Source organism: Delphinus delphis, chromosome 16 (assembly GCF_949987515.2).
Source record: "Delphinus delphis chromosome 16, mDelDel1.2, whole genome shotgun sequence".
Taxonomy (NCBI): Eukaryota; Metazoa; Chordata; class Mammalia; order Artiodactyla; family Delphinidae; genus Delphinus; species Delphinus delphis.
The window spans coordinates 45,432,279-45,458,593 of NC_082698.1; the positions used below are offsets into that span (position 1 = coordinate 45,432,279).

Here is a 26,315-nt window from a genome sequence, read left to right on the forward strand (position 1 = left end):
CCAGAAAGCAAAAAAATGTTCAAAGAATTATGGTGACATATAAAAAGGAGACAGAAGCCAGCTTGAAAGGATTCACACTGACTAAGTCTGGGACAATTATCAAAATAATTAGAGTAATGAATCATAGGCCACTAAATAAGAACAGATCTATGAATAATTCAAATAAATAATTAAATAAATAAACGGGTGTGGAGCTCTTCTTTACAGCAGAACACCAACTAATAAATACAGAAGGAAGTATGGAGTTGGAAAATCATCACTGGATGCTAAAACGTGTGGGTGAATATTCGATGAGGAACAGGGTATTTATATAGTGTTAATAGTTATTAACTTCAAAGGGAAAATCTGTATCTTGGCAGTAGAGAAATCTGGCAAATATCAACCTCTCCAAGGGTCCAAAGTTATCACCAATACTGGAACAAACTAACGTCAGGTGGCTCTAAACTGTCTTGCACTGAGAACAATAAAAATCACTTTTGTGTTATTCCATCTACAATGTATAACCTGACTCTAACCATGCGGAAACTTCAGACAAATGCAAATTGAGGGACATTCTAGGAAAAAAAACCCAAAAAACTGGTCTACAGTCTTCAAAAATGTTAATATCAAGAATGACAAAGACAGGTTGAGGAACTATTCCAAATCAAAAGAGACTAAATAAACATGACAACCAAATTCAGCATGATTCTGGATTGGACACTGGACAGAGAAAACACAAGAGCAATAAAGGACATTATAGGGACAACTGTTGAAAATGCAATATGAACTGTGAGTTAGACAACAGTACTGTATTATTAAATTTTACTATGCTCATATAGCAGAATGCCCCAGGTCTTAGGGTATACACAACGTAGACTCAAATGAATCAGAAAAAAATGCATTTATATATGCATAGAGAGAGAGTGATAAAGCTAATGGGGTAAATTTATAACAATTGGTGAATCTTAGTAAAGGATATATGGTAACTCTTTGTACTCTTACAATCCTTCTCTAAATTTGAAATCATATCAAAATTAAAAGTCACACATAAAGCAAAAGACGTAATCATAAAATTGGAACAGTGTTTCGCCAAACACGACAGAAAAGGTCACTTCCTTCAACATATAAATAAATTTTATAAAGGAATCAGAAGAAAAGGAGTAACACCCCAAAAGATTAATGGGAAAACAACATGTACAGCCAATTCGCAAAAGAGGCTAATGTACTTTTAAAGGAAAAAGAAAAACAGTAAAAACAAAAAATAAACTTCATTAATAATTTAAACAGGCAAAGGAAGATAACAATGAGATGTCTTCCACCTGTTAAGTCAGTTATTTTCTTTTTTAAAACACTCAACATTGGCAAGAATGCCCTAAAATGGCCACTCAACACCCTGCTAGTGGGAATGTTAATTAGGAACTTTCAGCAATGCAGTTCACCAATATAAGCCAAGAGCTTTAAAAATATCCATACCACTTCACCCAGGTTCATGACACTGTCCTAAAGAAATCATCTGGGGCTTCCCTGGTGGCGCAGTGGTTGGGAGTCCGCCTGCCGATGCAGGGGACACGGGTTCGTGCTCCGGTCCGGGAAGATCCCACGTGCCGCGGAGCAGCTGGGCCCGTGAGCCATGGCCGCTGACCCTGCACATCCGGAGCCTGTGCTCCGCAACGGGAGAGGCCACAACAGTGAGAGGCCCGTGTACCGCAAGGAAAAAAAAAAAAAAAAAAGAAATCATCTGAACTGTGGATTCAAACGTATGCCCAAAGTTACTCATCAAAGGATATTTACAGTAGCAAAGTTCTTTAAAATAAGCTGTATGTTAAGCAACAGGGAAATGGTTAAATAAATTGGGATATAACCATAACATGCAGTCCTTAAGAGTTGCTAAAAATGGAAAATGTCATGCAATGAATGTTAAGAGAATAAAACTTATAAAAATGGGCATTCAGGATGACCTTGATTAGATAAAAAACAATCAGTAAAGCCTAGAAAAAAGCACTAATAATGAAAATTGATTGTTTGAAAATGAATAAAACAAGGACTGTGAACACCTGTTCCAGTCTCGAGTTTATCTATGAGATCTCTCCTTGCCCACCCCTCACCACCTGCCCCCACCCAAGACAGAGCCACCATTCCTTACATGGTGGTATCACTTGCAATTACCTTGTCTCACTCCCTCAGCACTCTGAGCATTTCTTGAGGTCGTGGCACCATCCCCAGATGCACTCATTAAACACTTGATGCTTCATATTTACAAATTCCTCCACCTCATTTCGTACACGTAAAAAAAATATTGACTCTAGCTACTAAAGTCACCTCAAAAATGAAATCTAAATTGAATAAGGAAGTTCACCAAGATGCAGTTTCTCTTTTCTTTGCTTCTTTCAAATAAAAACATTGAGGAGAAAAGAGCTTTCTTTTGAAACTCCAGACTCCCAAGGCAGGTTTCAGACAACATGAAGACATCACATACCTGATTAGTGTTGTACGCTAGGACCACCGGTGTCATTGTCAGCTCAGTTTCATGTCAAAGAACATTTGTTTTTAAGTCTAATCATTAGCTGCCACCAAAAAACACACCCATCTGCATGTTGCAGTGCTCAGCCACTACCCAGGGCCACACCTGACTCCAGCCCTAGTCCCCACTGATTCCACCTTCCACTTGGCAACTTTCCACCTAATTACCTGAGCAGAGCACAATTAGGAGGAAGAGGCTGTGACCAAGGCTGGCAACATGGAGAAACCAGATGGGAGTAGGATGGCCACAACTGTGGCAGGGGGCTGGCTGAGAGGCATTCGTAAGTCAGTGGTTTTCAACCAGGGTGATTTTGCCCCCCAGGGGACTTTTGGCAATGTCTTAGAGGTATTTCTTGTTGCCAGAACTGTCGGGAGGCTACTGGCATCTAGTGTGAAGAGGCCAAGAAAGCTGCTAAACATTCTAAACTGCACCAGACAGCTCCCACGACAAACTACCCACACACAAATGTCAGCAGCGCTGCAGACCAGGACACAGAGTGCGTAAAGGAGACCTGAGGTATTTTAGGAAACACACACACACACACACACACACACACACACACACACACACACACACACACACACACACACACACACACACACACACACACACCCTCCTCAACCAGATGCTAAGGCAGGATGAGATAGTTGTTCCTTTGGACCAAAATTCTACCGCAGGAGCTGGGAACAAGAACATTATAATTTAATAAAAGTAATAAGAATACCTTTTTCTCCCCAACGGCTTGCTCTGCCACATATCATATATTTCTTCAAAGACTGCCTCACAGCAGAAACTGTAAGAAGATAATACTATCAAAATTGCCCAGACTGGTAAACATCTCCAGAGAAGTTGGCAATGCACCCACATAGTTGATGACAAATTTAGCTGCATATCTCAAGGACCTAAGAACCCAAACTCACAGTTCCCAGCTTAGCTTAAAAGAAAAGTGGCAAGCATTCAAATACCGTATGCTAACACATATATATGGAATCTAAAAATAAAAATGGTTCTGAAGATCCTAGGGGCAGGACAGGAATAAAGATGCAGACGTAGAGAATGGACTTGAGGACACGGGGAGGGGGAAGGGTAAGCTGGGACGAAGTGAGAGAGTGGCATGGACATATATACACTACCAAATGTAAAACAGATAGCTAGTGGGAAACAGCTGCATAGCACAGGGAGATCAGCTCTGTGCTTTGTGACCACCTAGAGGGGTGGGATAGGGAGGGTGGGAGGCAGACACAGGAGGAAGAGATGTGGGGATACATGTATATGTATAGCTGATTCACTGTGTTATACAGCAGAAACTAACACAACATTGTAAAGCAATTATACTCCAACAAAGACATTAAAAAAAATCAAAGGTCATTCAAAAAGAAGAAAGTAATAGTGCTCCTTTCCCCACATGAATCATCAAAAACCACGTAAGAGTTAAGAGAAGCAACATTTTCAAAACTGAGAACAAAATGTACTCAGTCTGCACTTCAACCAAAAACAAACTGCAAATAAAAAGGAATTTATTATATGAATTGTCATTATTATAATTCAGTTAAAGTTAGTGACCTCTGTGCCACATTACAATATGTTTTTTCTTGATTATTTTAACAACTTCATCATGTCATGATTTCTACCCATGCGAGGCCAGAAAGTTAGAGAAGTCATCCAGCACCATCCCTGGCTGAGAATTAAATAACCTCGACCTGACTCTATCATTTGTCAGTCTGACCTTGATTTTTGTCCTTTCAGTGTTAGGAAGCATCCAGCACTTAAGGTGGCCCATTTCGATGAGCCACCTTATCCTGTTCCTCATCGAACATTCACCCACACGTTTTAGCATCCAGTGATGATTTTCCAAGAGCGCCACCCTTCCATCCACAGGCATTAGTTTTGCCCTCGATTAGAATTGCGTGAAACAAACTTAATTATTCTCAATATATCAGCACTTAAAAGTTTCTGTAAAATTATCCTGCCCTCCCCACCCGAATCCTTTTTCTTCTCCTGGTTGTAAAATGTGTTCTCCTCATGAACTGTGTTATAACTAGCTCAATTATGATTCAGTGAGACAAAAAATGAATGGAAGAAAGAGAAGGAATCTTAGAGATCAACCAGTTCAAACTCAACCGTACTTTTATAAATGAGTAAAATAAGGCAGAAAGGGATGAAGCAAGGCTGCTTGGCAAAAGTCAAGCAGCTATTCAGGAAAGCTGGGGGTGGAACTCAGGTTTCCTAACTCTTAAGTCTAATCTCAAGTTGTATTAGATGCTGTTACTAATAGAATTGACATTTTTAAAGTTTTATGATAACATAGAAAAATATTTTTAGTTTTAATAAGTTAAAAACAACTCACATCATCACAATCACTTTATGAAGTAGTGTAACTGTGATCATCCACACTTTATGGATGAAGAAACCCAGCCCAAGGTCATCATTAAGCACTGAAGCTGGCTCCAGAGCCATATCCTTAACTGCTATGCAATCTGGGTAAGCACTAGAACATTCCTAACACTATCACAACTGAATTAACAAACTTAAGACTTTCAGTGATTCTTTAAATTTTTAATGCTTTGATATAATCTAATATAAAGATATCTTTCCTGAGAACATATTTAAATTAATTTTTAACAAATCAAGTTAAATTTAAAGATTTACAGTATGTAGCCTCCTGGCATAAAATAAAAGGTCATTTAAACTTAAAAATTAGCTTACAGTATTAAAGTATCATCTTCTACATCAACTACCCTAAAGAAATTCACCAAGAAGCAAACTAATCTTTCTGGGAGCAACACAGAAGGAACTGATTATGGCTTGGAGCTTTTTGAGAAACCTTAGCCAAGCAAAGCTTCATGCTCTCAATTATTTCCAAAGGCTCTTCCACGTGATTGTGTGCCATGAACAATACAAGCACTGAGCAAATAACATATGCAATCTGCCTAATTCATACAAATGAAATAAAATATTAAGAAGTAATAAAGGTGTGGACTGAATACTTAGGTTTAGTTCCTCTTCCACCAAGACTCTATTAGAATGATAATAAAAGGATTTTTTAGAAAGAAGAAGCTTACACTTCTGGGAAGTTAATGTACTTTTCCCTATTTTTCCACTAAGGACAAGTAAAAACTCTGCACATTGTAAGTAAAAATAATACAAGACTCTGAAAGGCAGAAAGGAGGAGGCATACCAGCTAGGGACCTCAGGATTCAAGGAAAGACATGGTGTTCAATTTCCTGGGTTTTCTTTTTGCCTCATATAATCCAAACTTGGTGCTGAAGAATTGGTAAATCCAGAAACACCAAGAAGTGTAAACAAACAAACAAAAAAGCCCCAAGAAAAGCCTGCTCTTTCTAATAACCAAAGGAGTAGGAAAGGGTCAGCCTAGAAAGACAAAAAAAAAAAAAAAAAAAGTAGACAACAATCACCCTACTCCAGCCAAATACCACAGAAAAAAACCTGTGGCCACACCCCTACCCATGCCAGCAAAGACCAAGGGTAGACTAGACATCTTCTCTCACCAAGATGTAACAAAGCATCCCAACATCCCCATCAGGACGCTATCAAAGGAGGCTGAGTAGGTAGCTGGGACTTTCATCCCCACCACTGCTGTGTCTTGGTTAAAAAAAAAAAAAAGTCTCGGGGCTTCCCTGGTGGTGCAGTGGTTGAGAGTCCGCCTGCCGATGCAGGGGACACGGATTCGTGCCCCGGTCCGGGAAGATCCCACATGCCACGGAGCGGCTGGGCCCGTGAGCCATGGCCGCTGAGCCTGCGCGTCCGGAGCCTGTGCTCCGCAACGGGAGAGGCCACGGCAGTGAGAGGCCCACGTACCACAAAAAAAAAAAAGTGTTTTAGCTTTTCTCTTCGCATATGCATTTAAAAATAATCTTGTCTATGTCTACAAAAGTCTTTAAAAGATTTTGACAAGAACCTTTTTTTTTTTTTTTTTTTGCGGTACGCGGGCCTCTCACTGCCGTGGCCTCTCCCGTTGCGGAGCACAGGCTCCGGACGCGCAGGCTCAGCGGCCATGGCTCACGGGCCCAGCCGCTCCGTGGCATGTGGGATCTTCCCGGACCGGGGCACGAATCCGTGTCCCCTGCATCGGCAGGCGGACTCTCAACCACTGCACCACCAGGGAAGCCCCTAAAACACTCGAAAGAGAAGAGAATGGGAAGAATCACTCTACTGATTTCAAGACTTATTATAGAGCTACTATCAAGACTGCGTGATACTGGCAGAGAGACAGACATATAATTCAGTGGAAAAGAACAGAGAACCCATGAATAGACCCACACAAATATGCCAAAATGACTTTTAATTAAGCAATTCAGTGAAGGAAAGAGAACTTTTAAACAAATGGTGCCAGAGCAATAAGGGGAAAAGAATGAACCTCAAATAAAGTTTCAACACCTTACACAAAAATTAACTCAAAATAGTTCATGAACTTAAATGTATAACCTAAAAGCTTTTAGGGGAGAAAAAGCATTAAAAAAAAAAGCTTTAGGATTTAGAGTTAGACAGAGTTCTTAAACTTGACACCAAAGCCTTGATTCCCAATTGGAAAACTTTATAAATTGAACTTCATAAATATAAAAAACTTTTGTTCTTCAAAGGGTAAAAAGATCAGCCACAGAGTGGGAGAAAATATTTGCAAACCACATATCTGACAAAGGACTAGTATCTAAAATATATAAAGAACTCTTAGAAGTCAACAACAACAAAACTCCAATTAGTAAATGGGCAAAAGACATGAAGAGACTTTTGCTGAGAGAATATACAAGTGGCTAATAAACACATGAAAATATGTTCAACCTTACTAGCCATTAGGGAAATGCAAATTAAAATCACAATGAAGTTATCACTACATATCTACTAGAATGACTAAAATTAAAAATGGTGCCAACAGCAAAATGTGGGCAAGGATAAGGAGAAATTGAACCATCCTTTCCATATTGGTAGGAATGTAAAATGGTACTCTGGAAAACACTTGGGCAATTTCCTAAAACATATCATGTGAATATCACACAGCCCAGCAACTCCAGGAGTTTTATAACCAGAGAAATGAAGTAATATGGTTACAGGAAAACATGCACACAAATGTTTGTAATAGCTTTATTCAACTAGATGTCCTTCGGCAGGTAAGTGATTAAACAAATTATGGTACATTCATACCATAGAATACTATTCAGCAATGTAAAAGGAATAAAAAAAGAACTATTTGGACATGAAACAACAATGATGAATCTCCAGAGAATTATGCTCACTGAGAAAAGCCAATCCAAAAAGATCACATAATGTATAATTCCATTTATATAATATCCTTGAAAAGACAAAATTATAGAAATGGGAGAACAGATTAGCAGTTGCCAGGGGTTAAGAAGGCAGTGGGAGCAGGGAGAAGTGGGGGTAGTTATAAAAGAACAACATGAGGGGGACTTCCCTGGTGGCGCAATGGTTAAGAATCCGCCTGCCAAAATGCAGGGGACATGGGTTTGAGCCCTGGCCCAGGAAGATCCCACATGCCGCGGAGCAACTAAGCCCGTGCGCCACAACTACCGAGCCTGCACTCTGGAGCCCATGAGCCACAACTACTGAGCCCGCATGCCACAACTACTGAAGTCTAGAGCCCTTGCTCCGCAACAAGAGAAGCCACTGCAATGAGAAGCCCGTGCACCGTAACGAAGAGTAGCTCCCATTCGCCGCAACTAGAGAAAGCCCGCGCGCAGCAACAAAGACCCAACGCAGCCCAAAATTAATTAATTAATTATTTTAAAAAACAACATGAGGGAACCTTGTGGTGACAGACATATTCTGCATCTTAACTATAAAGATGTCAATATCCTAGTTGTGATATTGTACTAAAATTTTGCAAGCTGTTAACTTTGGAGAAAACTGTATAAAGGTTAAATGGGATCCCTCTACATTATTTCTTACAACTGCATATGAACCTACAGTTATCTCAAAATGAAAAATTAAATTTAAGAAAAAGGAAAAAAAAAGACATAAATCACAAGGCCACAAATGAGGAGAGACGGCACCCAAGCAGACAAAAAAGATTTCAACTGTTTTTTAAAGACAGAAAATATGGGAATACTAATTAATTTAGCAAAGTGGAGAAAGCCACAATAAAAAGTATGTGAAATAATAAATATACAAAATGAGCTAATTTGCCTATAGGATGCCAAAGAGCTCAGGTCTCAGGTTTTGAGTACTAGTAAAATACTAGCTAAAAATAGAAACTTCTACAAATAAAACAACTAGTTCCTTGGCCACCTCTCCAACAGAAACCGCTACCAGAAGTGCGATGCTATCATAACAAAACCCGCAACAAGTTGCATTTTTCTTAGTCACCACTCTGTACGCAATGAGGAATTTCATATCAGAGAAGGAAAAGATGATGATCCACCTTATGCAGTAGAAAAATGGTTACAAAACCTGTTGATGGCTGTAACTCAGAAGGCAAATCACACACATGATGACTTTAAAACTGTATGGGGAAAAACTGGAAAATGAAACTTTACAGTGTAGGCTGATTATTATTGGCTGTTTCTAGCAAAAATCAAAAATTTATTTGGTTATTGGTACTTTGAATTGACTGGAAGCAAATGGATTAAGAGTCTGCTAAGTTTCTGTAGGAAATGTATTGGCAGAAAAACAACAGGCCCAGATTTAGAATGTCTGTTCAAGACTTAAAAACAACCTCTGGGGGCTTCCCTGGTGGCGCAGTGGTTGAGAGTCCGCCTGCCGATTCCGGGGACACGGGTTCGTGCCCCAGTCCGGGAAGATCCCACATGCCGCGGAGCGGCTGGGCCCATGAGCCATGGCCGCTGAGCCTGCGCGTCCGGAGCCTGTGCTCTGCAACGGGAGAGGCCACAACAGTGAGAGGCCCGTGTACCGCAAAAAAAAAAAAAAAAAAAAACAACCTCTGGGAGTCCAACCTTCTACAAACAGGCAAACTGCATGATACCCAGGACAGCATGCTTCCAGCATCAATTCTGGACACAGGGTGTGAGCAAACAAAATAATGGAAAAAGAAGAACCCAAGGATGTTCCCTGGAGCCATGGAGAAAAAAGGATGTGAGTGTTTCTCCCAGGGAACAAAATCAGAGTCCAATCAAGAAACATCCTTCCCTTCCAGGGAAGGGAACCTTCCTTTATATCTGTCCATAAACATTAAAGAACTGCTACAGAAGAGTAAATACTGTGTGTCTATGCTTCACCTTCCAAATGCTACTGTTTACTAGTCATGTTGTGCCCTTATTATAATACTTTGGTGAGGAGAGTAATAAATAATGTGTTTTCTTAATTCATTTGAACAAGAAAGGCTTATCTGGACCTGATAAGATAGCCTGGCACCACTCAAAGATCCCATACAGGCATACCTCATTTTATTGTTCTTCATTTTACTGGGACTTAGCAGATATTGCATTTTTTACGAATTAAAGGTTTGTGGCAACCCTGCATTGAGCAAGTCTATCGGCGCCATTTTTCCAACAGCATTTGCTCACTCTGTGTCCTCTGTGTGTCTGTGTCACACTTTGGTAATTCTTAAAATAGTTCAAACTTTTTCACTATTCTTGTATTTTTATGGTGATCTGTGATCAGTGTAATCTCTGATGTTACTATTTTAATTGTTTTAGATGCCATGAACCATGCCCATGTGAGATGGCAAACTTAATCAATAAAAGTTGTGTATGTTCTGACTGCTCTACAAACCAGCTGTTCCTGTCTCTCTCCCTCTCTTCAAGCCCCCCTATTCCCTGAGACACACAATAGTGAAAGTAGTCCAGTTAATAATCCTCAAGAGAAGGGATGGTTTAAATGAAACAAAGAGTCCTCTCACTTTAAATCAAAAGCTAGAAATGATTAAGCTTAAGAAGGAAGGCATGTTGAAAGCCAAGACTGGCTGAAAACTAGGCCTCTTGCACCAGTTAGCCAAGTTATGAACGCAAAGGAAAAGTTCTTGAAGAATATTAAAAATGCCGCTCCAGTGAACACATGAATGATAAGTGAAATATCCTTATTGCTGATATGGAGAAAGTTTTAGTGGTCTAGATAGAAGATCAAACCAGTCACAACATTTTCTTAAGCCAAAGCCTAATCCAGAGGAAGGCCCTAACTCTCTTCAATTTGATAAAGGCTGAGAAAGATCAGGAAGCTGTAGAAGAAAAGTCTGAATCTAGCAGAGGCTGGTTCATGAGGTTTAAGGAAAGAAGATGTCTCCATAACATCAAAGTGCAAGAGGAAGCAGCAAGTGCTGATGTAGAAGCTGCAGCAAGTTACCCAAAAGATCTAGCTAAAATGATTAATGAGGTTGTTATACTAAACAACAGACTTTCTATGAAGATGAAACTGTGTTATATCGGAAGAAGATATCATCTAGGACTTTCATAGCTAGAGAGAAGTCAATGCCTGGTTTCAAAACTTCAAAGGACAGGCTCACTCTCTTATTAGGGACTAATGCAGCTGGTGACTTTAAGTTGAAGCCAATGGTCATTTACGAAATTCCTAGGGTCCCTAAGAATTATGCTAAGTCTACTCTGCCTGCACTCTATAAATGGACCAACAAAGCCTGGGTGACAGCATACCTTTTCACAACATGTCACTAAATATTTTAAGCCCACTGTTGAGACCCAATGCCCAGAAAAGAAGATTCCTTTCAAAATATTACTGCTCACTGAAAATGCACTTGGCTACCCAAGAGCACTGAGTGAGATATACAATGAGATTATTGTATGGGTGTTTTCATGACCATTAACACATCCATTCTGCAGCTCATGGATCAAGGAGTAATTTTGACTTTCAAGTCTTATTATTTAAGAAATACATCTCAGAAGGCTGTAGCTGCCATAGACAGTGATTCCTCTGATACAGCTGGGTAAAACTGAAAACCTTCTGGAAAGGATCTCATCATTCTAGATATCACTAAGAACATTCATGATTCATGGGAAGAGTTCCAAATATCAAAATTAAGTGTAGTTTGGAAGTTGATTCCAACCTTATGGATGAGTTCTTAAGGGGTTCAAGACTTCAGTGGAAGAAGTAACTGCAGATGTGGTGGAAACAGCAAAAGAACAAGAATTAGAAGTAGAGCCTGAAGATGTGATTGAATTGCTGAAATCTCTTGATAAAACTTTAGTGGATGAGTTGCTTTTACAGATGAGCAAAGAAAGTGGTTTCTTGAGATGCAATCTACTCCTGATGAAGATGCTGTTGAAGACTGCTGAAATGACAACAAAGGATTTAACATGTTACATACACTTAGTTGATGAAGCAGTGGCAAGGTTTGAGAGGCCTGACTCCAACTTTGAAAGAAGTTCTACTGTGCATGAAATTTATCAAACTGCACTGCATGCTACAGAGAAATGGCTCATGGAAGGAAGAATCAATCAATATGGCAAACTTCACTGCTGGCTTACTTTAAGAAATTCCAACAGCCACCCCAACCTTCACCCCACCCTGATCAGTTAGCAGCCATCAACATCAAGGCAAGACCCTCCATCAGGAAAAAGATGAGGACTCACTGAGGGCTCAGATGATGATAAGCACATTTTAACGGTAGAGTATTTTTAAATTAAGGTATGTACATTGTCTTTTTTAGACATAGTGTTACTGCACACTTACCAGATTACAGTATAGCATAAACATAACTTTTATGTACACTGGGAAACCAAAAAAAAGTTGTGACTTGCTTTATCTCAATATTTGCTTTATTGCATTGGTCTAGAACTGAACCCGCAATATCTCCAAGGTATGCCTGTACTTTGAACTGAAGGCAATGGCTGGTTGTACAGGGGGTTAGCATGCCCTACATGTGGGAGGGAGAATGAAACAGTCTGGGGACCAGAATGGCCAACTGAAGCAGAGTCAATGCTACTTATCCACTACACTGGTCCCTGTTCCTGGGCAAATTAGAAGAATACATTTTCCAGCCTCCTTTGCAATTATGTTAGAGGTAAGGTGACTAATTCCTTACCAATATAATATGGTGAGAGTAATGTTAGCCACTTCCAGGCCTGGCCTTTAAAACCATTCATTGAGATCCTCCAGCTCTTCCACTGCCATCTTGGAAGCCAGATGGCATAGCTACAGATGGAGGAGTTACATCCAACTTGTGTTAGACTTTTCATGACAAAAATATTTTGTTGTTGCTATTGTGCTGTTGCCATAGCACAGCACAGTCCAGTGCTTTCAAAATTTCTTGTGCATATAAATCATCTTGTTCTGAGGCACACCTGGGATGTGGCCTGAGATTCTACATCTCTAACAAGCACCAAGATGATACCAACGCGAACAGTCTACGGAATACACCTTGAAAAGCAAGATTAATACACAGGGGGAGAACAGATGATTCTCTGGAGAAACCAAATGGCCCAGAGAAAAGGTCTCCTGTAGGAACTGAGCAGCAAGACTAGAGAATTCAGGCTAGCATTCACAGTGAATCAAAAACTACATGTAAACAATATTGTCAACTATTTTCAATCCAACGAAGTGTATGCTTTGTAGAACTGAGAAGATGGCTTCCCCTGCCCTTTCCTGCATCTTCCCGCCTGTCTTTAAGCCTGTCTTCCTAACCCCACCTTAAACCCCATGACCTGGATTAAATACCACCCCCTCTGTGAAGTTCTGCCATTCCATCTAATGACCAGATGGGCACTAATCCTCCTGTCAGTTTCCGTAGCACTTCTATCACTTCAAGACCCTCAACACATTATTCCCTGATTGCATGTGATTTAACTCCTCTATCAGAATAAGCACCTGAAAAACTACAACACTGATCACATCAGCCTGGCTCAAAGGCAGTGCTCAGGTTTTTTGTTTTTGTTGACTGTTAAATGAATCCATGAATTAGAAAATTCAGGGATTTCAGAGTGAGTTGAGCAAAGAAACTAAATCAGGCCTAATTTTTTAAAAAAATCCTCAAAAATGAAGAATTAAAAATTACACTGCCCGAAAAAAATTTCAACATTGAAAATCTTCAAAATATAGCAAAGACAAAACTGATAAATAGTTAAAACTAAATGTTTATAGTGCATACACTGGTCATTTCCATACTCACAGGTGGCCAAAGCAAAAGGCCTAAGATCTTCCTGTAGGATTATTTACCATCAGAACAGTCCACTGCTTTAGAAAATGTCTTGAGTCAATCAGATAACTAAAGAATAAGTAGGATTGTGAAGTATCTTTTCTAGAAAAAAAATAGTATATGCCATTTCATGACTCAAATTTGGTACTTTTAGAAATTTTGGCAACTTTTTTTTCTTTCAGTTATTTAAATTGTTTACCACCAAGAGTATAAACCTAAACATTATGTGATTATAGCAAAAAAGATCTGCTACATGGAGGGGGGGCAGGAGGGACCAAAGTGAAACAGAGCTGTTCTTCAAGAACTAGACACTGCTACTGATAACAAACAAAGGGTCTTGACTGGTTTAATGAATTCACTCCCATCTATGCATCTATAGTATCTTTCTGGAACTAATTTAAAGAAGACAAAAATGTTGGAGCTAGGGTTGCCAGATTTAGCAAATAAAAATGCAGTCGGCCCAGTTAAATTTCGGATAAACAATGACTTTTTTTGTTTGTTTTGTTTTGTTTTCAGTACGCAGGCCTCTCGCTGTTGTGGCCTCTCCCGTTGCGGAGCACAGGCTCAGCGGCCATGGCTCACGGGCCCAGCCGCTCCGCCACATGTAGGATCTTCCCGGACCGGGGCACGAACCCGTGTTCCCTGCATCGGCAGGTGGACTCTCAACCACTGCGCCACCAGGGAAGCCCAACAATGACTTTTTAGTAAAGCATGCCCTACGCTTTATACTAAAAACTTATTCACTGTTTACTAAAATTCAAATTTAACTGGGTGTCCTGTATTTTATCTGGCAACCCTAAGGGAAGCCCAAATCAATCCAATTTCCTCACTTTGTAGCAGAAACTGTGACCCCAAGAAGGGAAGTGACTTACCTAAACCAAACATCAAGGAACTCAGTTTGCTTTCAAAAGAGAAAACATATTTCACTAGGTCACCTTGGGTTCCACTCATGGTCCATTCGACCTCTGATTTTCACACACCTCACAGAAGCACCAAGCAGACAAGCTGTCAAAGGATATGGTTTTCCTCTTTTAACATCAAACTGTGAGTTCTAGTAAACTTACCAACTCTAGTCTTCAAAAACAACAAATGAGGAAACTATGTATTTCTCTTAACTTAAAAACAAAAAATCCTCCTGATAATCTTTTTGCCTACACACCATCACCTCAGATTCTGTTTATGTTCACTCACTACATAAAACAGGACCTCCTTTTCTCCCAAACCTAGTTCTCTCAGGGGTATGGGAGCCGGGGAGGGGGGAGGAAGACAGTATAGCAGATAAAGATTCTGATTTTGACAAATTCGGCTTCCAAACAAGGTTTTAAGAAAAAAGGTTCCGTTGCATTTTTAAAAGCCTGGGGGGAGAAAAAAAAGTAACATAAACCATTATGACTTTCTCTAAGTTTTCTATTAAAAACTTCACCTAGTGAACAAGAATCCAAATCGTGTCAGGTGAAAAACTGAAAGTCAAACAGAAACTCAGCAATTAAAAGACGAAATATCTACCTATGCTTTCCCTCTGGCAGCTTCCAATGTATACAGGCCTCTCTCGAGATCACACACGTCGGAAGAGTAAGATCCTCAGAAATCACCTAGTCCATCCTTTCATTTTACAGATGTGGAAACTCAGGCCAAGGGGAGGGCTGACTTGCCCAAGGTCTCACAGCCCGTCGGGGGCAGGACTTCAACTGGGACTCCACGCTGGCAGCCCCGGGCCCTCAGCGCCCGATGGCTCCTGCGGCCCCCGGCTCAGCCCGGCCCAAGGGCAGCCTCGAAAACCGGGGCGGAAGAGCCCACGGCCCGGGGTCGCTGCCGCCTTTCGGCCGGATAGGCGCCTGGGCCCCGGCCCAGGGCGGTGCGAGACCCGGTCCTCGACGGCCGCCCCCGACCCGCCCACCTGTCGCGGACCGCACAACGGGCAGCCACACCCCCTGCCAGGGCCGGGGGCTCGGCCGGCCTCGACAGCGGCCAGCAGCGGCGGCTCCGCGCGGCGCGGGTACGCCGGACCCGAGGCCGCAGGAGTTACCTCAGGTGGGCGCTGAGCTCGCGGCGGGGAAACCCCCGCCCGCCTCGGGCATGCCGGAGACGCGGACGCAGCAGGGCTGCAGCTCGGCCACCGCTAAGCCTGTTTACAACCCTCCGCGGGAGGACGCCGACTGGTCTGTCACGTGATGCACACGTCACGTGCTCGACCGGGGTGGGGCAGAGGCGTTGCCCAGCGACGACGGTGATCTGGGGGCGGGCGTCGGCGTCGGCGCGGTCTTTCTGCTCTCCCAGCTCTTGGGCTGCTGTGCAGAGTCGACAGCCGGCGCGCCCTGATCAACCCGGGCGAGGAAGAGGAAAGACCCACCACTGGCTTCGTCCTTTAGTGACCCCTGAGCCTAACCGCATGTATCATTCTTGTTTTGGAAGGGGGAGGGAATTCGGTCCGGCATTATGATGTTGAACTTGAAAAGAAAAATGGAAAATACTTCTTTACCCAAAGCTATAAAACAAAGGGAGAGCAGAGGAATAAGCAATAATGGTTTGATTTGCCTTAATGAACACTTTTGTTTACTTTTGCTCCCTAATGTGAATGAAGGTCCACAGCCTACCATCCCCCCCATCATAGAAAGGCTGTGAAGAGAGCTTATGGGACTTCCAATTTTTATTTTAAATTATATTTTATTATCATTTCCATGATTAGTCTTTGTATATGTAAATACAAACATATCTAAGTAAATATTTGATTTGGCATTAAGCTTTTGTCCACATCAAACTTTCCTGGTTATAGCTCTGTCACTTTGTTTGTAGTGACTACTTCTACCAAGTGTAGTTTTCCTAGATCAAACTTTGTAGAAAGTCTCAGCCACTGACAATTTCTCCCATAATATTCATTATAAGCTGTGTAATAAATAATTTGTATTATTTCTTACTAAATTCATGAGTGAATTGGGAGCAAATACCTGCAGATATGCCAGTTGTTAGGTTGTCCTGGTGTCATCTATTGGGTAATCACATTCCACCATACATTTCCGATCACTTTGCATACTTAGCTATCTATGAGCACATTGACAGGGTCAAAACAGTGGACTCAAAATATCCTCCAGGTCAATAGGACAAGGTCAAATATCCTCTTCATTTCTATAACACACCTGGAATGCAGCACTACAAAGAGTACAAAATATAGTGATGGATCTTCGGCAATATTCATCTTGTACTATGGAAAATAGGTTACAAGGCCAGTTGCCACAACCTGGTTGACCTTTTCTGCTGCCTCTGGCAACAGATGTTCCACGAAGTCAGGAACAGTATCCTCCATTGGTGTTCCTTATCTGGGAAGCAAAGAAAGTTGGCTGATCCGTGCATGTGGAATCCTGCCATCCTTCAGTAGGAAGTGGCAAAGAACTTTTGTAGATCCAGAAGGATCTGTGGGTTAGGCAGTACTCTGGAGGCAATGCTAGGGTGAGCCAGGACTCACTGGAATTCTGGGGAGACATACAGAGATAAAAATTGATTGGTCAGTGGTCAGTGGATTAAAAGCCACAGGATTGGATGAGCTCACACAGAGCACTAACTCTGATACCTTCTGACCTCAACCCAGAATACAAAATACATTTTCCATACTGACTGTATTTACATGTATTGATCAATATATAGCTTAAAAGTTTCAAGAAGCAAATTTACCTTCCCTTTCTCTTCCACTTTATTCTGTTCAGTTTTTTAAAACTTCTGCTCCCAACTCAACTGATTTTTTTAACTGAATACTGGTTCTGTCCTACAGTTTGAAAATCACTGAAAGTCTCTGACCTAGGACATTAATTGCACAATTGCTGGGGAATAAAAGAGAGATCCAAAGGCTAGTCATATGGAGATTAGACTTCAGAGATTAGAAGATAAGCAAAGGAAATTTAGGAGCAGCCAGAGGTAAGAGGAGAAACAAAACAGAGGAGTCCTAAAGACGAAAGGAAGAAAATGTTTCCGGGAGAAGAAAATGCATGTGTCATTGGTCCTGAGAAGTTGAGTAAAATGAAAATTGACCTTTGGATTTGGCAGTTTACAAATCATTGAGAGCTTGAGAACAGAGCAATTAAGACAAAGTGGTGGGGATACAAGCTTGATTTTTTTTATTTTTTTCAAGCTTGATTTTAGAGATAGTAAATGGTGACAGCAAATAGATGTATTTCTTTTTGCTGTAAAGAGGAGCAGGGGAATGGGACAACAGCAGGTAAGAGATGTGGGCGTTAAGGTTCTCTGTTTAAATATTTATACGCTAATAGAAATGGGTGAACAAGGATTGCGAGCAGGCAGATACCGATAGCTTGGTAGACTTGTTTGATGCAGGTGGAATTTCTTTTCCAGTTATTCATAGTTTAATAAAATAAGCTGAGAGTGAGGAGGGGGAGAGATGTTGCTGGTGGTTTTGTGGGGGGCGGGGTGGTGGTGGTGGTGAAAATCATCCAAGAGAGTGCAACATCCCAGCCCAGTTCCAGCCCCAGCCCGGTGATTCCCCACATGGACGACTGCTACATCTTTCTGTTTCCTGACTTCCATCCTGCCTCCTACAGTCTTTTTTCTATGCGATCACCAGCATGATTTTTCAAAACTTAAATCCCATTATAGTAACCCCCAATATTTTCCCAGTTCAGAATAAAGTCCAAAGTTCTTGCCTATAAAGTCCTCCATGACATAGCCCTTTATTTCCTGTCATCTCCCTCACTTGCTTTGCTCCAGCCAGCAGGCTTCTCTGCTATTTCTTCATTACCTCAGGCAAAGAACACTTTCCCCCATTTCTTCACTGCCTTTGTGACTTTACTTAAATGTTAACTTTCTCATAGTGGCTGTATTTGACCACCCTTTTTAAAACAACACTCATATCTGTCACCCTACTCTGCTTGGTTTTTGTTATAGCACTTATTACCAGCTGTGGCAGAGACATTTACAGCTCATGAAATGTCCATTCCCCACCCCAATAACTCTTGCAATTAGGTAGGGCCATATGCCCAGCTCTGACCAATGGGTTGTGAGCAGAAGGGTGCTTCTACACTTCTAGGCAAGAGCATATTGGAGCCACCATGCAACCCTCCAGCTCTCTCTTCCCCTGATGCAGCAATCTCACAGACCACACGTGGCACTGGCAAACCACACAACAGAAACAGACTGAATCACTGAGTTACCTTATCAGGCAGTTGCCCTGAAAAGTTGCCTGGCTCACTGAATTTTGCAAGGGTGAAGAATAAACTTCGTGTTAAACCACTGAGCTTTGGGGGTTAATGTGTTACCACATTGTAACATAACATCTGTTATAGTCTGAATTATGTCTCTTTAAAATTTATATGTTTAAGTCCTAAGTCCCAGTACCTCAGAATGTGACTGTATTGAAGATAGGCCCTTTAAAAAGGTAGTTAAGGTAAAATAAGGTCATTCAGGTGGGCCCTAATCCATTATGACCAGTGTCCTCATAAGGAGAGATTAGGACACAGATACCCATAGAGGGAAGATCATGTGAAGACACAGGGAGAAGGCAGCTCTCTGCAAGCCAAGGAGAGAGGCCTCAGAGGAAACCAACCTGCCAACTCCTTGATCTCAGACTTCTAGCTTTCTAGAACTGTTAGAAAATAAACTTGTTTAAGCCACCCAGTCTATGGTACTTTGTTATGGCAGCCCTAGTAAACGAATACATCCTAACACCAATACTCCATCTGGCATGTTTATTTTTATTGTTTCCCTTCTCTAGAATATAAGCACATAATGAAAGCAGGGATATTTAGTTCAACACTATGTCCACAGCATTTAGAATAGTGCCTGACACCTAGTAGACGCTCAGTTAATACTTATTGAATGACTGAATACTGTATTTAAATGAAATTTTTTCCAAGAAAATCTCTGGGGCTCTACTCATTTTGCTAACTTTCCATAATATTTTTTAGATTCTTCTGAATTAAACTTCCCTTTTCATTTCTAATTTTACTAATTTACTTTTCTTTCTTAAGGTAATGTTGATATAAATTTGGCTGAAATATTGTGGAATAAGTGCAATTTTATTCAATTTCCAGTATTCCATTTCTTTTCTTTTCCTGATTTCCATTTTCTCTTTTCCTTTGGTTCTCTCAGTTCTTTTCCCAAGTTTTAGATCAGTTATAGTTTTTCTCTTTCTTTGTAACATAGACATTTCTACCTTATTTCTGGAATAAAGAATATAGCACTATTTTCTGGTAAGTTACAGCTTTGACTGTGTTGTGCAAATTTTAATAAGTACTATTTATGAAAGTTGGTGTATAAAATAATACTTTCTAGGATTTTTAAATATGTGTGAAGAATTTTTTAGTTTTCCATTATTGTTAAACACTTTAATGACAGCATTTTACAACAGAATACTTCTATGAATGTACTGTTTAAAATGTTTACTTTTTATATTTTACATGGATTTTCTTGCCCCCAAAGGAATCAAATACTTGAGAAAACATATATTCTCTATTTGTCCCATTTTATTGTCTACAAAAATGTTAAATTCATCTTGTTTTTCACTGTTGACTTGTCCTGTTATATCCACAATGGATGTTAAGGCACATACTAGCTAGTCTAGTCCACTTCTTTTTGGACATTTTTTTTTTAAGTTTTTTTAATAAACTATTTTTTAGAATAGTTTGATTTACATAAAATTTTCAAGAGTTCCCATATATCCCACACCCAATTTCCCCTGTTAATACTTTATATTAGTATGGTATATTAAAGTCTATGCTTGATTCAAATTTCCTTAGTTTTTTTTCTTTTTTTTAATTTTTGGCCACAGTGTGTGGCATGTGGGATCTTAGTCCCCCAACCAGGGATCAAATCCGCGCCCCCTGCATCGGAAGGCGAAGTCTTAACCACTAGACTGCCAGGGAAGTCCCAGGGGCTGTGGGTTTTTGACAGGAAGATCACAGAGGTAAAGTGCCATTCTCACTACATCTAATCAAGGGTTCATTCTATCAACATGATGCATCATTGTTGATGTTTGACCTTGATCACCTGGCTGATGTAGTGTTTGTCAGGTTTCTCCATTGTAAAGTCACTCTTTCCCCCTTTCCACACTGTACGCATTGGAAGGAAGTCACTAAGCACAGTTCACAGTTACAGAATGGGGAGTTATACCCACTTTCTTGAGGGAGGACTATCTACAGAATTCTTCTGAATGGGAGATATGTCTCTTCTCAATCATTTTAAAATTTACTGTTTATGTAAGTGTAGACTCATGGATACTTGTACTTCGAATTATAATCCAATACTACTTTATTTTATTGCTCAGTGTTCCAGGTTTGGCTACTGGGAGCTCTTTCAGTTGACTACTGTGTCCCTTTGATATACCCCATCATTATTGTAGGTTTTTGGTGTGGGCTTTCTTTTTTCAGCACTCCCTTTCTTTCTGGCACTACAAGAAGTCATATTTCCTGTTCCAGTCCTAGAATCAGCCATTTCTCTAAGGAAGTATGGTATTGTCCTTTATTAGACAATTGGTATTAGAAACCAAGATCTGGGTGCTAGGTGTACTCTTTGCTACTAGGATGTTATTGCTTCTAGACCCTCTCAGCTGACACAGCAATGAAAGATATCCAGACAATTAATTTTTTTTTTTTGGCCATGCCACGCAGCACATGGGATCTTAGTTCCCCGACCAGAGATCAAACCCGCGCCCCCCTGCAGTGCAGGCACTGAGTCTTAACCACTGGACAGCCAGGGACGTCCTGAATTAAATATTATTAAGCAATAAGAAGAAATGAGCTAAAAGTTAAAAAGTAAACTAAAATTTGCCTGTATCTTTCTACTTCAGGTATTTCCTCTACAGCAAGGTGTTGGACTTTATTTTTTTATCTTACCTGTAACTTTTTCTTTTTATGACTTAAGTCTATTAGCACTCCTTCCATCCTTTATGAACTTTTCTTCCCTTAATGTCTTTGTTTTAAATGTCTACTTTAAGTATTTCTATTGGTAAACATTGGTTTTTGAAAAATAAGACTGAATATGTTTATATATTAAGGATGTGATTATAACAAAGAAATACTATATAGACTAAAATCTCAACCTTATTCTTTTTTCTTTTTCTTTGTATATAATAAAATGTTTGATTCTCTTCTTGAGCAGATTGGATATAAGCTTTGGGGCTGATCTAGTGTCCCTGAATTCTTTTCATTAGGATTTTGTCCTTTATATTTTGCTTCTACCCCCAGCAAACCTTAAATTCTCATCCCTTTTGGAATCTAATCATTCTTTTGTAACAGAAACCGTAGGTAGCTGACCCAGTCTCCATTTCCAGTCTCTTTCTTCCTTGCTTGAAACTGCTATAATGGAAAAGCTAAAACTTTGATCTCCTAGGTGCCCTTATAATAGTGTTCTGGTCAATTACATATAGGATAAAGTCTCTGATCAGGGCATCCCTTCCTGAATAAAGGGGTAAAGCCCAACTAGGAAAAAAGTCTTTATGAGTTTTTTTTTTTTCTTTTCTTTTCTCCTAGGTCTCTCCCTCATCATTAACCCCTCTTCCTAGCTAATTATCACTTGTTACTCTTTGAGAGGTTTCAACTTAAAGAGTACTGGACTAGATCAGATGCTTCTGTTGCATATTTGCATATGTCCACATTTTTTCCTTTATAATATTTATCAAAATTATAATTAAATAATGACATGGTTAGTTGTTTAAAGTCTGTCTGTATTGCAATGTAAACTCCACCTGTCAAGTTCACCTATTTTCCAAACAACTAATTACTTGCACGTGGGAGGCACTCAATAAATATTTGAATGAAGGAGTTTCCAAAAGAGGATTACCTGACAAGCACAATCACCAAGCACACGTAAATTAAGCAATACTTCCACTTTTATCCTTGGCCCCTACCCACACTAAGCAGTCACATTCTTCATAGCCATGTACAAAATCATCAAGTATTTGAAAAAGATCAGTAATACAAAAGAAAGAGATTAACACTGCGAAATAATCCAAGAAAATGAATCGAAAAAATTCAACTAAAAGTTTCAGTTTCCAGAAATAAAGCTGACTAGGTTATTTGAGCCACTCCTCCGGCTGAAACTGCTGGACAAAAATTTTAAATGTATATATTCTTAAAGAATCAAAGAACTGGCAAGAGTCTTGAGAATCACTGGGCTGAAATCTAGGTGAAAGCATGCATCCAAAGAGGTAGGCAGAGCACTGAAATCCTGTCTATACTAAGTGTATACGCCAAACCATGACTCACAGGGCCAGGGAGACAGAAGTCAAGGCTCAATATCATTCAAGGGAGACCCTCTCCCCTCCAAAGCTGGGATCGTACTCCACCCCTCACCCCTAAAGCTGTAAAGAAAGGTAACTTGGAGCTGGTGGGGAGGCTGGCTGAGACAAGCAGGAACATGTGAGAAGTAAACAAAAACCAATCACTGGAATGACTAGAGATCGTAAGTACTGGTAAGGATGTGAAACAGAGGACTCTCAAACTGCTATGAGTAGAGATAAGCTGGTAAAATCCATTTTGGAAAATTCATTGATATCATCTAATAGGTTGAACGAACACAATAATCATCCATGATCCAGCAATTGTGCTCTTAGGTGTAGACCCAAAAGAAATGTGTATACATGTGCTCCAGGAGACATGTGCACAAATGTTCATAGCAGCATTGTATATAATACTCAAGGCTAGAAACAACCCAAATGTGCATCAGCGGTAAATGGAAACATAAATTGTGGCACAGTCATATAGAAGAACACTTCGATAAAAATTAGGTACAACTACATGCGACACAAATAAGTCTCATAATCAACACTGAATGAAAAAAGCCAGAAAAAGAATACATGCCATACAATTTCACTAGGTAAAGGTTTTTGTTTTTGTAAAGCAAAACTGCAGGGATACATGCTTAGATGGTAAAACCATTAAAAAATGCAAGAAAATGACTATCACAGTATGGAAGGATGGTGGTAGTGATTGGGAAAGGGTAGGAGGCAGGAATGAGTTCTGGGGTACTGACAGTGTTTCTTATTTCTTAACGTGGGCAACAGTTACACAGAGGTTTGCTTCCTTCAGGAAGTAAAGATGGAGTTGGCATCTGAATAAAGAGTGGGTGTTAACAAGGGAAAACAGGCTGGGAAAAGTAAAAGTGTGGGCAAATCCCAGAAAGCATGGATTAACAGTACAATATGAGGCTGGAGAAGTAGATGGGGACCAGACCACAGGAGCCTTATTAGTAAGAAGGGTTAAGGATTTGGGTCTTTATTCTAAGAACACAAGAAGTCACTGATACACTGCGAGCATCGATGTGCTCAATTTTTTGGTTCTGCAAGCACACTACAGTTAAGAGTAGACAGTGGGTTATGAAGGACATAGAACTAATTTAAGCAGCCCAGTTAGGAAGCTATTGCAATAGCTCAAGTGAAAGCTATGGTAACATGGACTAGGGTAACTGCAGAGGAGTGAGTGAATTTGAAATAACTACTGTAACTAAAAATAACATCATTTTGGACTAAATATGTGTCTCCTCCAAATTCATATGTTGAAGCCCTAACCCCCAGCATGGCTATATTTGGAGTAAGGAAGTAATTAAGGTTAAATGAGGTCATTAGAGAGAGGCCCTGATCCCATGGTATTAATGTCTTTGTAAGAAGAGACATCAAAGTTCCGTGTGTGCACACTGAGGAAAGACCATGTGAGGACAGAAAGAGAGCAGCTCTCTGAAAGCCAGGAAGAAAGATCTTACCAGAAATCCACCCTGCTGGATCCCTTGAACTGGGACTTCAAGCCTCCAGAACTGTGAGAAAATTAATTTCTGTTGTTTAATTTCTGTTCTCACAGTTTTCTCTGTTTAAGCCACCCAGTCTGTGGTATTTTGTGTTATGGCAGCATGAGCAGACTAACGCACTAAAAAATTGGGAAGTACAGTCTTGAAGTAATGAGTTATCATGCTAAATTCCTTACCTGTAATAATGGGGCATCAAAAAATAATGTTTATATTGGCTACTGTTATGACGGTAACTACCAGAAAAACTAAAATAGAAATTATTAAAAGAGATTGGGGGAGGTATACGGTGACCTTTTTACTTTCATTTTTCATCTTTATATAGTTTTTCTAAAACTATGTAATTTACTTTCATCAATCACTTTGAAAGTTTAACATAATTTTCAAAGAAAAATGAGAACATCATACCTTCTTTCCTAAATTTCAGTCATTCACGTCAACTTTTATGATATTTGTTGTATGTACCCTTGCTTGGCAATTTTCAATCAGCTTTTTTTAACCTATATCAATTTATTTTATTTTCAACTTAAGTTACTTAGAGTTACATTTTTTTTCTGATACAATATATAATTATTAAAAAATGTTGGGCTTCCCTGGTGGCGCAGTGGTTGAGAGTCCGCCTGCCGATGCAGGGGACGCGGGTTCGTGCCCCGGTCTGAGAGGATCCCACATGCCGCGGAGTGGCTGGGCCTGTGAGCCATGGCTGCTGAGGCTGTGCGTCTGGAGCCTGTGCTCCACAACGGGAGAGACCACAGCAGTGAGAGGCCTGCGTACCGCAAAAAAAAAAAAAAAAATGTTCATCCATGTATCACTTAAAATCATCTCATGTTCCAGTAGTGGTATAGCGGTCATAATTTGGGAAACACTGCTACATACAGGACTGAATTATCTATCATGATGGCATAAAACCATATGAAACATATATCAGAAAATTAATTCCCTTCTTCTTTTTAAAATTAAATACCTCCACAAGTTAACAACACTGATAAAATTTTAAAACATCTTAGTATTTAAAGTTCCCATATTAGAATGATTAAAGTTCACTAAACTTGAAAATATTTCATGTAGGTAAAAGTTAAAATTTTTCAGACTTTTAGTGTTGCTAAAACCAAATGCTTACTGTTTAAAAAAATCCAGAAACTAGATTTTATTATATAAAGTTAGTTTAGTTATATAAAACAATATAAATGCCTTAATTTTTTTGTCATGGTAAGCTGTCCAATAAAATTAATTCATTTAACTAATGTTTAACCAGTGCCTATAGGCAAGGCATTCTGCTAATTATTAGCAATGCAAGGATAGATCTGAAGTCTCTAAAAATTATGATCACTTCCCCGTAAGAATTTAAGGCATAAAGAAATGGCTCCCAGGGGATATATGTATGTATATAGCTGATTCCCTTTGTTATACAGCAGAAACTAACACACCATTGTAAAGCAATTACACTCCAATAAAGATGTTTAAATATATATATATATATATATAATTTCTTGAATTAAACTGGTTTATTTCTCAGTGACTTAGAAATTAGAAAAAAAAGACTCAACTTTGACCAAAATCTTTGGTAAACTTAAAACAAGACTTCTTTCTACATGGTCTTGGTTTATAAAGCATAGTGCACTAAGCATATACCAAACATGTCCTAAGCATCCACATTTATCTATAGAATAAATACGTCTTGGCCCACTTTTCAGCAGCCTATCCGTGTAATAGAGTAACACAGATGGAAATATTTTTCATTAGCCTATATAGCCCCCCTTAAAAAGTATGCTATCAACCCCTAATTGCATCACTACTCCACTAATTTCTCACCTTTCCCTTTTGTAAATGTATTTCCTTCTTGCTCTGAAGTAATTTTTCTCCACTCAACATTTAATCTCTTCTAGGAAGCAGAGGAAGGGTAACGGAACTCTTCATTTCATTCAGCCTTGCATGGAGAAAGAGGCCCTGTGGCCCTGTGGAGCACCTAAATTAGCCTTCTGGTACCAGTGCAGATCCCACTTG

The 26,315-nt window shown here is 39.9% G+C and overlaps 1 protein-coding gene across 5 annotated transcripts in view; it reads right to left on the bottom strand.

Moving 5' to 3' along the window:
• MARCHF8 (membrane associated ring-CH-type finger 8) overlaps positions 1-15,717 on the bottom strand; it is a 106,946-nt gene extending 91,229 nt beyond the window's left edge. For 3 of the 5 annotated variants that reach the window (XM_060034617.1, XM_060034622.1, XM_060034620.1), the window contains exon 1: positions 15,081-15,588. The gene's annotated coding sequence lies outside the window, so the exon portion shown is untranslated. The other 2 variants (XM_060034618.1, XM_060034619.1) reach the window with 2 other exon arrangements.
• Between the last annotated feature and the right edge of the window lie 10,598 nt (positions 15,718-26,315).